Here is a 12,792-nt window from a genome sequence, read left to right on the forward strand (position 1 = left end):
TAGTTTTTAGATTTTTGTAAAGAATGAGATTTATTGTAAAATAAAATTCATTGTTTTTGTCTTAAATTTTGTAGAATGAAATTCTTTTCTTTTGAAAATAAGATACATTAGTTTCAGATTTTAGAGAATAAAATTCATTGTTTTTGTCTTAAATTTTGTAGAATGAAATTCATTTCTTTTGAAAATAAGATACATTAGTTTCAGATTTTAGAGAATAAAATTCATTGTTTTATCTTGGATTTTGTAGAATGAAATTCATTTCTTTTGAAAATAAGATACATTAGTTTCAGATTTTAGAGAATAAAATTCATTGTTTTTGTCTTAAATTTTGTAGAATGAAATTCATTTCTTTTGAAAATAAGATACATTAGTTTCAGATTTTAGAGAATAAAATTCATTGTTTTATCTTGGATTTTGTAGAATGAAATTCATTTCTTTTGAAAATAAGATACATTAGTTTCAGATTTTAGAGAATAAAATTCATTGTTTTATCTTGGATTTTGTAGAATGAAATTCATTTCTTTTGAAAATAAGATACATTAGTTTCAGATTTTAGAGAATAAAATTCATTATTTTGTCTCAGATTTGTAGAATGAAATTCATTTTCTTTCTTGAAAATAAGACTCATTGTTCTAATTCTGATAAGAAATTAGTTTTCAAGTAAATGGAAATTAGATTATTATCTTCAGTTTATTTTGATAAAAATTAGATCTCCCTGTGTGTATAAATAAATCTCCTCCCTCTGTGAATGAATTTTCCCTGTGTAAAAATAAAAATAAAAATGGATAACTTTCTCTGTGAATGAAATCTTTTTTTTCTTCCTGTGTAAAGGAATGAATTCCTTTCTCTGTGAATAAGCTTTCCCTGTGTAGGAAACAGAAGAAATGAAGAAAAGAAATAAACTCCCTCTATCTGTGAATGAATTTCCCTGTAGAAAACAAAGAAATGGAAAAAAAAAGGAATCCCTCTGGTTATTGTTTCATTTTGTCCCTAAGGCAAACCTGCAACATTATTAATTACCTATTTTTTTTGTTATAATACTCCTGTATAAAATGATAATGTCAATACTATAACAAATATATATATATATATATATATATATATATATATATATATATATATATATATATATATATATATATATATATAAGTAACCCAAAAAAATAAATAAAAACAAAAAAAAATTAAAAAACGAAAATAAAACTTTCGAACTTCACCCTCGCCCGTAACGCATGGCGTTTTGCTTTAATGGTAGGCCGCATGCAGGGACGGTTACATAGTAACCGTTGCAGGGTACGGAGGGGCCCGCAGGGTCCCCTCATCCCTGCGGACCTGCGCATGCAGGGCCGCAGGGGTGATGGGACCCGTGGTCCCCACCCCGCAACCCTCTATATTATTATAAAACAATGCAAGCCCTCTTTGCCATTAAGTTAGAATTTAGTTTTTTTTTTATTATTATTTAAGTTTCGAAATTTGAAATTGTAATTTGGTTATTTTTAAAAAAAAAAAAAAAAGGAAACAAAGTTAATTTTTATTTAGTCTTTTTTTTTCTTCTTTAGTTGATAATAATGACATTAGGAAATGATGATTTTTTTTCCTTAGTATGAATTTAAGGATATCGACTTTCAATTGAAAATGGGATTAATGTGTAGCAAGATTGTAATTAAACTATCCTAAATAAACTTTAAAATTTTTAAGACACTCGATTGAGATTAACTTACCTTATTACAAGTACTTAGATTTAATCGTTATTTTGGATTCGTTAAGTCATCTTTCATCATAGATTAATTGTTTCCGTTAATGGTTCATAGCATGCGAATTTTTTTAGGATAATTATACCTTCCATGCAATTACTATTATGCAAGTTCATTTGCTATGCAAATTACACTTCAAGTAGTTACTTCAATTATTTACGCTTTCATTTTGTCATTCGTAGTTAGAAAATTAAATAAAGGAAGTTGGAAAACCAAAACTAGCAGCGTTCGGTATATATGGTGCCTCTGGGTCACGCTTACGGGTAATGCCGTCGTGTTGAACTACTGCACTTAGCGCCTAATAAAGCTGCATTAACGACGTCTGTGGCATCGTCCCTATAAATCGTCGGGGAGTAATAAGGGTCATTTGGAAGTTAAAAATCCAAGGGGCGGGTAATCCCTCTTGGATCGATAATTAATAAGATAACTTTTAATTGAATTTCACATCCGTTGAGATAAACCATAGTAAACCCCTCTTAGGGATGGTCTAGTTAAGAGCTCTCGTGAAAATGACTTTATTTATCTATTTATTCACCTCGAAGGGATATTGGTGATTTGTAATTGGGTGACGCTCATGTTAAGTATTAGGATCTAGTTATTTTGTTAGGCCACAAGCAATAGGCCATCTTGAGCCTTCGCTTAAGTGCTACCTTCGTGGGTAGCAACCGCAGAGAAACTGTCTGGGACACTGACCCTAGAAAGGGTTGCGTACCCACAAAAATCAGTTTACATCAAACCATAGATTAGAAGATAGAACTACATACTTTACGCCTTGATCCCACGCCGAAGTGGGTATGTAGGCAGTCTTGGGACGGAGTTGTCCCTCGTACTCAGGCGTTCGTGGGTGGGGTCTAGGCTTGGTTGAGTAAGAATCCTAATCGAAAGATAAGATAATCAAACTCAATTCAATGCATACTCGGAAGGAATCCCGTATGGATTCGCTTGACTTCCCGAGGCTTTAAGCCAAATTCCGAGGCGGAATTCAAGCTTGTCTTATTTTCTTATTACTCCTAAGGACGGCGACCTCGGTGCATTCTTGTTAGAAGAATGTAGTACTTAGTGAGTGGCTCAGGACCCGAATGGTCCCGATGAGTCTAAGTCTCTGGCCAGAGCATCTCCTATCCCGTTTGGATGGATGCCTACCCTGTATGGGTAGATGCCTATCCCGTATTTGATAGATGAAATTTACGTCCCGTATGGACAACTGCCTAACCCGTATGGTTAGAGGCTCATCCCGAATGGATGAATGCCCAGTCCTATTTGGATGGATGCCCAGAGTATGCAATTGAATAAAACGTAATAAAGAAAAAAAAATATACTCAATTTTTGTTGGATCAATTTTGGTGGGTTATTACATGTGGTATGAGCAAGTCGAATTAACTATAAGACACAACCCGACCGACCCTAAGGTTGAAGGGTACACATTTGATGAAGATGGGCTACTCAGATACAATAACAGAATCTATGTTCCTAATTCAGGGAATTTAAGGGAAGTAGTTTTATCGGAGGCTCACAATGCCCCTTATTCAGGCCACCCAGGAGTTAACAAACTTTATGCAGATCTAAAGAAGTTATACTTTTGGCAAGGGTTGAAGAACGATATTGTCAAGTATGTAGCCAAATGTTTGGAGTGTCAAAGAGTCAAGGCAGAACATAGGCACCCAGCTGGATTGTTACAATCGCACGATGTACCCCAACATAAGTGGCAAGTTATTAGTATGGATTTTGTACAAGGGCTACCCATGTCACCTTCTAGGCATGATGCAATAATGGTGGTAATTGACAAGCTCACTAAGGTGGCACACTTTATACCAGGAAATCTGACAGATGATGCACCCACCTTGGCTAGACGTTTCATTAAGGAGATAGTTAGGTTGCACGGAGTACCAGAGAAAATCATATCAGACAGAGATGCAAGATTCACTTCCAGGTTTTGGACCACACTTCAATCAGCCCTAGGGACTCAACTAAATTTTAGCACCGCATACCACCCGGAAACCGACGGTCAGACAGAAAGGACAAATCAGATTATGGAAGACCTACTTCGTATGTACTGCATGGACCAACAGAGAAAATGGGAAGAGTACCTACCTTTGGTAGAGTTTGCCTACAATAATACATATCAAACATCTTTGGGAATGGCACCTTTTGAAGCTTTGTATGGTAGACCATGTCGAACACCTTTGAGTTGGGATAGTCTTGAAGATAGAGTGATTATTGGGCCAGATATGTTGAGAGAAATGGAAAGGAAAACTAAGGAAATTAGGCAAAGGTTGAAGGAAGCCTCGGATAGGCAGAAGAGTTATGCAGATAAAAACAGAACACCAAGGGAGTTTGAAGTAGGAGAGAAAGTCTTCCTAAGGGTTAGGCCACACAAGAGTTCCATAAGATTTGGGAAAAAGACTAAGCTTGCACCTCGTTATGTCGGACCCTTTGAAATATTGGGAAGAATTAATCCAGTTGCTTATCGGTTAGCCTTGCCTCCCCAATTGAGCCGAATCCATGATGTCTTCCATGTATCTCTTCTTAAGAAATATGTACCTGATGAGAAACACATTTTGAATTGGGATGCCTTGCAGGTCCAAGAAATGGGGGGAATAATGATAGAGCCATTCAGAATCTTGGAGAGGCGCCAGTGCCAGTTGCGCAACAGAGAGGTTGATCAGTGCAAAGTGCAATGGGACCAGTACGACGAGAAGAATGCCACCTGGGAGGATACTAAGGAGATGCAGCAGCTATTTCCCTTTTTGTTTTGAACATGAACTATAAACTCTTTTGAATACATTTAATAAGTGCATCGGGACGATGCACCGATTAAGGGGGGGAGGATGTCACAACCCTCCTTTATCACTTTTTTTGATTTAAAATACAAAACTCTATTTATATTCTTTGGATGAATTATGGAATGAATATTGTAAGGGAATAAATTAATAAACCACACACACATGGAAAATGCATATATATTTTAAAATTGTTATTTAATTTCCCTCACCCAAATTAAGGCACATGTTGTAGGAGGAATAAGAAGCTTCTAGAGGCTTCTCCACCTCCTTGCATGTAACTCCTCCCACTAAGCCTAATTAATTTGCATGGAGGCCAAATTGGGAGAAGAATCTCTTTTTTTAAATTAAAAAAATAGGTAGTGGGAAAAGGGTAATTTCTTTTATAAAATGGGAACAAGTTTCAAAGGAAAAGCTAGCTAATCTTGATAAGAAATTTCTGCAAGTTGAATTCTCTTTGGTAGTCCACTTCATTGGCAGCAAGGATTTTGTTGGAGGATTTTTTCAAATTGGAGGATCAAGGAGGACTCCACACCATCTTCAAGCATCCAGGTTCCTCCAAATTAGTTCATGCATCTCATTTTTATGGTAGATTAGATTTGATTAGATTAATTATGAGTATGAAATTTTAATTGTATTTTGTTAAAGAATTAGTTTAGATTTTGTAGAAAATGAGAATCCTGGTTTTAATAAGGTTCATTGTTAAAATTCTTGATATGAATTTAGTTTTTAGATTTTTGTAAAGAATGAGATTTATTGTAAAATAAAATTCATTGTTTTTGTCTTAAATTTTGTAGAATGAAATTCTTTTCTTTTGAAAATAAGATACATTAGTTTCAGATTTTAGAGAATAAAATTCATTGTTTTTGTCTTAAATTTTGTAGAATGAAATTCATTTCTTTTGAAAATAAGATACATTAGTTTCAGATTTTAGAGAATAAAATTCATTGTTTTATCTTGGATTTTGTAGAATGAAATTCATTTCTTTTGAAAATAAGATACATTAGTTTCAGATTTTAGAGAATAAAATTCATTGTTTTTGTCTTAAATTTTGTAGAATGAAATTCATTTCTTTTGAAAATAAGATACATTAGTTTCAGATTTTAGAGAATAAAATTCATTGTTTTATCTTGGATTTTGTAGAATGAAATTCATTTCTTTTGAAAATAAGATACATTAGTTTCAGATTTTAGAGAATAAAATTCATTGTTTTATCTTGGATTTTGTAGAATGAAATTCATTTCTTTTGAAAATAAGATACATTAGTTTCAGATTTTAGAGAATAAAATTCATTATTTTGTCTCAGATTTGTAGAATGAAATTCATTTTCTTTCTTGAAAATAAGACTCATTGTTCTAATTCTGATAAGAAATTAGTTTTCAAGTAAATGGAAATTAGATTATTATCTTCAGTTTATTTTGATAAAAATTAGATCTCCCTGTGTGTATAAATAAATCTCCTCCCTCTGTGAATGAATTTTCCCTGTGTAAAAATAAAAATAAAAATGGATAACTTTCTCTGTGAATGAAATCTTTTTTTTCTTCCTGTGTAAAGGAATGAATTCCTTTCTCTGTGAATAAGCTTTCCCTGTGTAGGAAACAGAAGAAATGAAGAAAAGAAATAAACTCCCTCTATCTGTGAATGAATTTCCCTGTAGAAAACAAAGAAATGGAAAAAAAAAGGAATCCCTCTGGTTATTGTTTCATTTTGTCCCTAAGGCAAACCTGCAACATTATTAATTACCTATTTTTTTTGTTATAATACTCCTGTATAAAATGATAATGTCAATACTATAACAAATATATATATATATATATATATATATATATATATATATATATATAAGTAACCCAAAAAAATAAATAAAAACAAAAAAAAATTAAAAAACGAAAAATAAAACTTTCGAACTTCACCCTCGCCCGTAACGCATGGCGTTTTGCTTTAATGGTAGGCCGCATGCAGGGACGGTTACATAGTAACCGTTGCAGGGTACGGAGGGGCCCGCAGGGTCCCCTCATCCCTGCGGACCTGCGCATGCAGGGCCGCAGGGGTGATGGGACCCGTGGTCCCCACCCCGCAACCCTCTATATTATTATAAAACAATGCAAGCCCTCTTTGCCATTAAGTTAGAATTTAGTTTTTTTTTTTATTATTATTTAAGTTTCGAAATTTGAAATTGTAATTTGGTTATTTTTAAAAAAAAAAAAAAAAGGAAACAAAGTTAATTTTTATTTAGTCTTTTTTTTTCTTCTTTAGTTGATAATAATGACATTAGGAAATGATGATTTTTTTTCCTTAGTATGAATTTAAGGATATCGACTTTCAATTGAAAATGGGATTAATGTGTAGCAAGATTGTAATTAAACTATCCTAAATAAACTTTAAAATTTTTAAGACACTCGATTGAGATTAACTTACCTTATTACAAGTACTTAGATTTAATCGTTATTTTGGATTCGTTAAGTCATCTTTCATCATAGATTAATTGCTTCCGTTAATGGTTCATAGCATGCGAATTTTTTTAGGATAATTATACCTTCCATGCAATTACTATTATGCAAGTTCATTTGCTATGCAAATTACACTTCAAGTAGTTACTTCAATTATTTACGCTTTCATTTTGTCATTCGTAGTTAGAAAATTAAATAAAGGAAGTTGGAAAACCAAAACTAGCAGCGTTCGGTATATATGGTGCCTCTGGGTCACGCTTACGGGTAATGCCGTCGTGTTGAACTACTGCACTTAGCGCCTAATAAAGCTGCATTAACGACGTCTGTGGCATCGTCCCTATAAATCGTCGGGGAGTAATAAGGGTCATTTGGAAGTTAAAAATCCAAGGGGCGGGTAATCCCTCTTGGATCGATAATTAATAAGATAACTTTTAATTGAATTTCACATCCGTTGAGATAAACCATAGTAAACCCCTCTTAGGGATGGTCTAGTTAAGAGCTCTCGTGAAAATGACTTTATTTATCTATTTATTCACCTCGAAGGGATATTGGTGATTTGTAATTGGGTGACGCTCATGTTAAGTATTAGGATCTAGTTATTTTGTTAGGCCACAAGCAATAGGCCATCTTGAGCCTTCGCTTAAGTGCTACCTTTGTGGGTAGCAACCGCAGAGAAACTGTCTGGGACACTGACCCTAGAAAGGGTTGCGTACCCACAAAAATCAGTTTACATCAAACCATAGATTAGAAGATAGAACTACATACTTTACGCCTTGATCCCACGCCGAAGTGGGTATGTAGGCAGTCTTGGGACGGAGTTGTCCCTCGTACTCAGGCGTTCGTGGGTGGGGTCTAGGCTTGGTTGAGTAAGAATCCTAATCGAAAGATAAGATAATCAAACTCAATTCAATGCATACTCGGAAGGAATCCCGTATGGATTCGCTTGACTTCCCGAGGCTTTAAGCCAAATTCCGAGGCGGAATTCAAGCTTGTCTTATTTTCTTATTACTCCTAAGGACGGCGACCTCGGTGCATTCTTGTTAGAAGAATGTAGTACTTAGTGAGTGGCTCAGGACCCGAATGGTCCCGATGAGTCTAAGTCTCTGGCCAGAGCATCTCCTATCCCGTTTGGATGGATGCCTACCCTGTATGGGTAGATGCCTATCCCGTATTTGATAGATGAAATTTACGTCCCGTATGGACAACTGCCTAACCCGTATGGTTAGAGGCTCATCCCGAATGGATGAATGCCCAGTCCTATTTGGATGGATGCCCAGAGTATGCAATTGAATAAAACGTAATAAAGAAAAAAAAATATACTCAATTTTTGTTGGATCAATTTTGGTGGGTTATTACAATGTAGCATTATAAATTATAATCAATACAATTCAAACCTCTTTTTTTGTATCCTACTTTAGCATGTCCCATCCTAGTTGTCCCCTAGGCCTATTTTGGCCCATTTTACTCCAAATTTGATGTCACTTGGTGGCATGGCTGAGTGTACCCTATCCTAGGACCTTTCCCTCCTAAAACTAGTATTATTTGCCCTATTGTGGGAGTAAAATACTGATTGGAGTGCCCCTATTTGGACAAGGGAAGCCTAGGCAACATAGTCCCAATTAAACAAACCTCAATTTAAATAGGATTGGGAACTTTCCCCCCTTGATCGATTTTGGTCATCTTGCCTCAACACGATGATTTGAGGTTGGCCTAATCACTAATTTACCTAGGTAACCCTATATAAAGACATCCTATCAATTCATTCTTACATCCACACTCTATCACTTCTATACCCCATCATTCGTGCATACATCAAGTAGTCATCATCAAGAAGTCTCAAGCATTCAAATTATCATTTCATCCCACCATATCCTTCAAGAATCATGGAGAAAATAGCGTCAATCCTCAAGAAAGCATGTATGTTTGATTATGTCATGTACATATTATGTCAAGTTAATTTATTGTATCAATATTTGTGATCACATCTAAAGAGAGTTGTTTCATCAACTTCAATCATTCATTGCAGATCTGAGGTATTATAATACAAAATTTACTTTAATATTTGAATTACTAATATTGGTTAACATATTTGTCACTTTTGTTTTATACTCTTTTTCCTATGTCAATGACAATATGACCAACAGTTGTGTTACTTGCAATGGTATTTATAAGTGCTCTCTACTTTTTTTACAGGGTGCGGCTACCTTTGGATGATATACAATGAATGGAAACAAAGGGTATGCTTTTCACCAGAAAGTAGAAAAGGCAAACAAACACCTACCCATAACCATGCAACTAGATGTTAGAAGATCGATTTTATAATGAAGTGAATGTAGATAAAAGACACAAAGTTTACTTATTCCACACTCACAAATGATTTCCAGTGAAAGAAAGAGCAACAGAACCCTTTAATAGATGATTTGATCCAAATTCAAAGTTTCAAAATTAAATACATACACAGTCCATTATAGTAGGATGACACTGAGAGCAATTGCAAAGAAACACAATTCATTACAATTCAAAAAACAAGTTCCAAAATTCAAAGATTAAAAAAAACCCTCATAATTCCTTCCATATAAAAATATGAGTTCATAGAATCAATATATATCATAAAAATATGTAGAAGATAAAGCTATACTTTTCTTTTCCCCCTTCCTTCTATTCAATCAAAACCCTTTTTGTAACTTATTGCCTTTTATGTTTTGAGTAACGGCTTATTGAGAAGATAACGGTCTTGAAAACTACCATTTCAAAATCTTCGACAAACAAAAAACAACTTGCATTGTATGCTATTTAATTCTTCTTCTTTGAGTCCTTGATTCATTTGTCATATTTGTTCATCAATCATCTAGGCTTTAGTTTCTTCCCCAATCAACATCAATTGGAATGTGGTGAACTACCTTTCACTCTAGATGCATTCTTGAAAAGGACATCTTCGTGTTCAGCCAAGCAGCATCGGGCTGAAGTTTTGGAGCTTCCCTGGTTTGCTTGAGAATAATTTTTGATATTTGATTAGACAATATTTCCTAGTTTGAGCTAGAATAACTGAGAAAAGCATTTGGATATGAAAAGTTGCTATTAATGATATCATACACATCAATTTTTGCACGCTAAGGTGATAAGAATAGGTGCTATTTCTCATGTTACAACCTTTTTGTGTTCTTTGCTGTCTAATCAACTATTAAGAGGAGAGATTTCCAAATCCTTATTTGATCTTCTCCTTTAAAATTATACAATATATAATTTTCAATCGATTTGGTAATTTGTGAAGTGGCTATCAGGAGTTAAAAACTACTTCAATGCCTTGACATTAGTCTTTAGGAGCATGCAGACAATTGAATGAGTCGGGGGGGGTTATAGAGCTACTCAAAATCATGTACTGCCCGATATGCCAACTTTAAGACTTGATAGGGGGACCGATAGTGTATATTATCGGTGTATCGAGGTGTCACCAAAATTTGGAATTTCAGAACCTACTTCTAAGTTTTTAAAAGAGGGTGATATCGCGATAAAATGTAAAGGGAGATTTGAGATTGACCCAAGGGGCAAAGTTTGAAAACTTATGGTAACAATAGGCTCTGATTGGGGATAAGGACTAAAAAGGACATAGAGAATCCACAACACCTCTGGTATAAGCCAGTGCTGAAATCCATTCGGTCACAGAGTCAAAAGAAAAATATGGGTTGCTACTCAAGCAAGGTGGCGAAGGGGAACAGGGCAAAGCCAAGAACTAAAAATTAACAAGCCAAAACTGACTATATCTACAACACATCAAAAAATTTATTTACAAATATGTACAGGGATTAAGCCCCCTTACCTCAGGAAATACACCAGGCTACTCTAAGTGAAACCTTTAATAATCTAGGAATAATATAAGCAGGTGTGGAAAAGTGGTCGGTAATCAAAAATCATTCTTCTAAACTGCTAGCTCACGACTAGTATGAGGAAAGATCCAACGACAATATTCTGAAAAAATTAAATCTTGGATTTAAAAAACTACTTTGTATCATAGATTTCTAAAGCCATCTATAATGTACCAAACTTGTGTTGTGCATGCTAGCTTAATTTTATATCCAGCATGTCAGTGCCTTGTACCTGGTTGCCTGAATAATTAACCAACCCTTGGATTGGGGAGCCTTTATAAAGATTATGGAAACAACATTTATTTTGAACAACGTCCAAACTTCCTTTTACAAAGCATATGTCATTCGATTTCTTTGCTTCAACCATGAATTCACTCATCATATTGACACTTTCTTCTTGTTACATACCTCTTTGTGTTGGTTTATGAGGCATGACATCATTTTTAAAACAAAAAGATTCCAGTATTGGATTATGTTTGAATCTTTTGAGCACAAACCATTCTTCTCATTTTCATCTCAAAATTCGAATGCCTCAAATATGAATGTATGTTAGATATTGTATCAGCAGTAGATGATGTATTGCCCTCAGCTTTAATTCCAACACTTTCATAATTTTCTAAACATTCATCATACAAGAATCCCTTATCATAGTTACAAGTCGATAGAAGAGATTCATAATCTATATGCATATCGGCATAAGAGGCATCTTCGAACTATTCATGATTACACATTCCATTCCCATGTTGGTTGTTCATGTTTGGTTGGCCAAAATAATATGCTAAGATTGCATCAGGAATCTCAAAAGTGAAGGATTCAAATTCTGAGAAAGAAATTTTTTCTAGCAGACCTTTGTTTACTTCCCCATTGTGCAATATGCTATCAAAAATTTGTTCAATAGAGGTTGTAGCTGGGCAAGTCACCAACTTTCCTAGTTGGATGGCATGATTACTTGCATCTTCAAAAGGCTCATATTTATCAACATCCAAATAATAAATTTTTGCAACATCAGAGGTGTGAGTCTTGTTCATAGAAGATTCTTGAAAAAGTGTTTCATCTAAAACTGTTAAATTTTGGCAATAAGATATAGATGACATTATCTCTTCTCCCATCGTAACTAGATTCTTTTTTAAAGATTTCTTTTTCAAATCAAAGTTTTGGTGAGGCAATTAAGATTTCGTAGTTTTCACAACATATTTACTTATGCTTTTCATTCTAATCACAATCATATCATCTTCTATTTTAATATCTTCTTTTTGTGTGTCTTTCATATCTTGTACCCTCATACATTTTAGCAAGAGTTTAGCCTCAAGATGAAATGCAACAACAAATACACATAATCAATTATTTTCAATCGGTTGAAACTCATGAGGAATCTTTCCTACACACCGATTAAATATTTCAATACAAATTCTAATGGGATCATCCTCTTTCTTTTGTCTTTGAAAGAAATTAAGAAACAACTCATAAGTATCAACCACATGCTTAAATATTTCAAGAAACTTTACCTTCAAACTGTCCCAATCAATAATGCATCTATACTCCAACTTTTCAAACCATTATGTAGCATATCCAATGAGGCTTTCAACAAACAATCACACTAACACATATTCTTCTTGCACTTCGAGAATCCCACAAGAAATCGTGAATTCTTTGATATAATCTTCAAGATCTTGTGTTTTATCTCTAGAAAACTTTGAAAAGTTATTTCTTGATTTTTCAGGCAAGGCTGAGTATTGAGGCAAAGCCAAAGGTCCAATCTGAGTTCCCCATGGCTGGGCTGCAACCAAACCCATAACATGCACTATAATTCCTCTACCAAGAGATTTTTAAACAAAATGTTTAGTCACCAACCTCCATTCTAGGGGAGGAACATTCAAATTTATGCGGAAATGTAGCACCGACACTTCGATTTCCTCCCCAATAGAGTCACCAAAAATTTGATGGT

Source organism: Cryptomeria japonica, chromosome 10 (genome assembly GCF_030272615.1).
Source record: "Cryptomeria japonica chromosome 10, Sugi_1.0, whole genome shotgun sequence".
NCBI classification, from domain to species: Eukaryota; Viridiplantae; Streptophyta; class Pinopsida; order Cupressales; family Cupressaceae; genus Cryptomeria; species Cryptomeria japonica.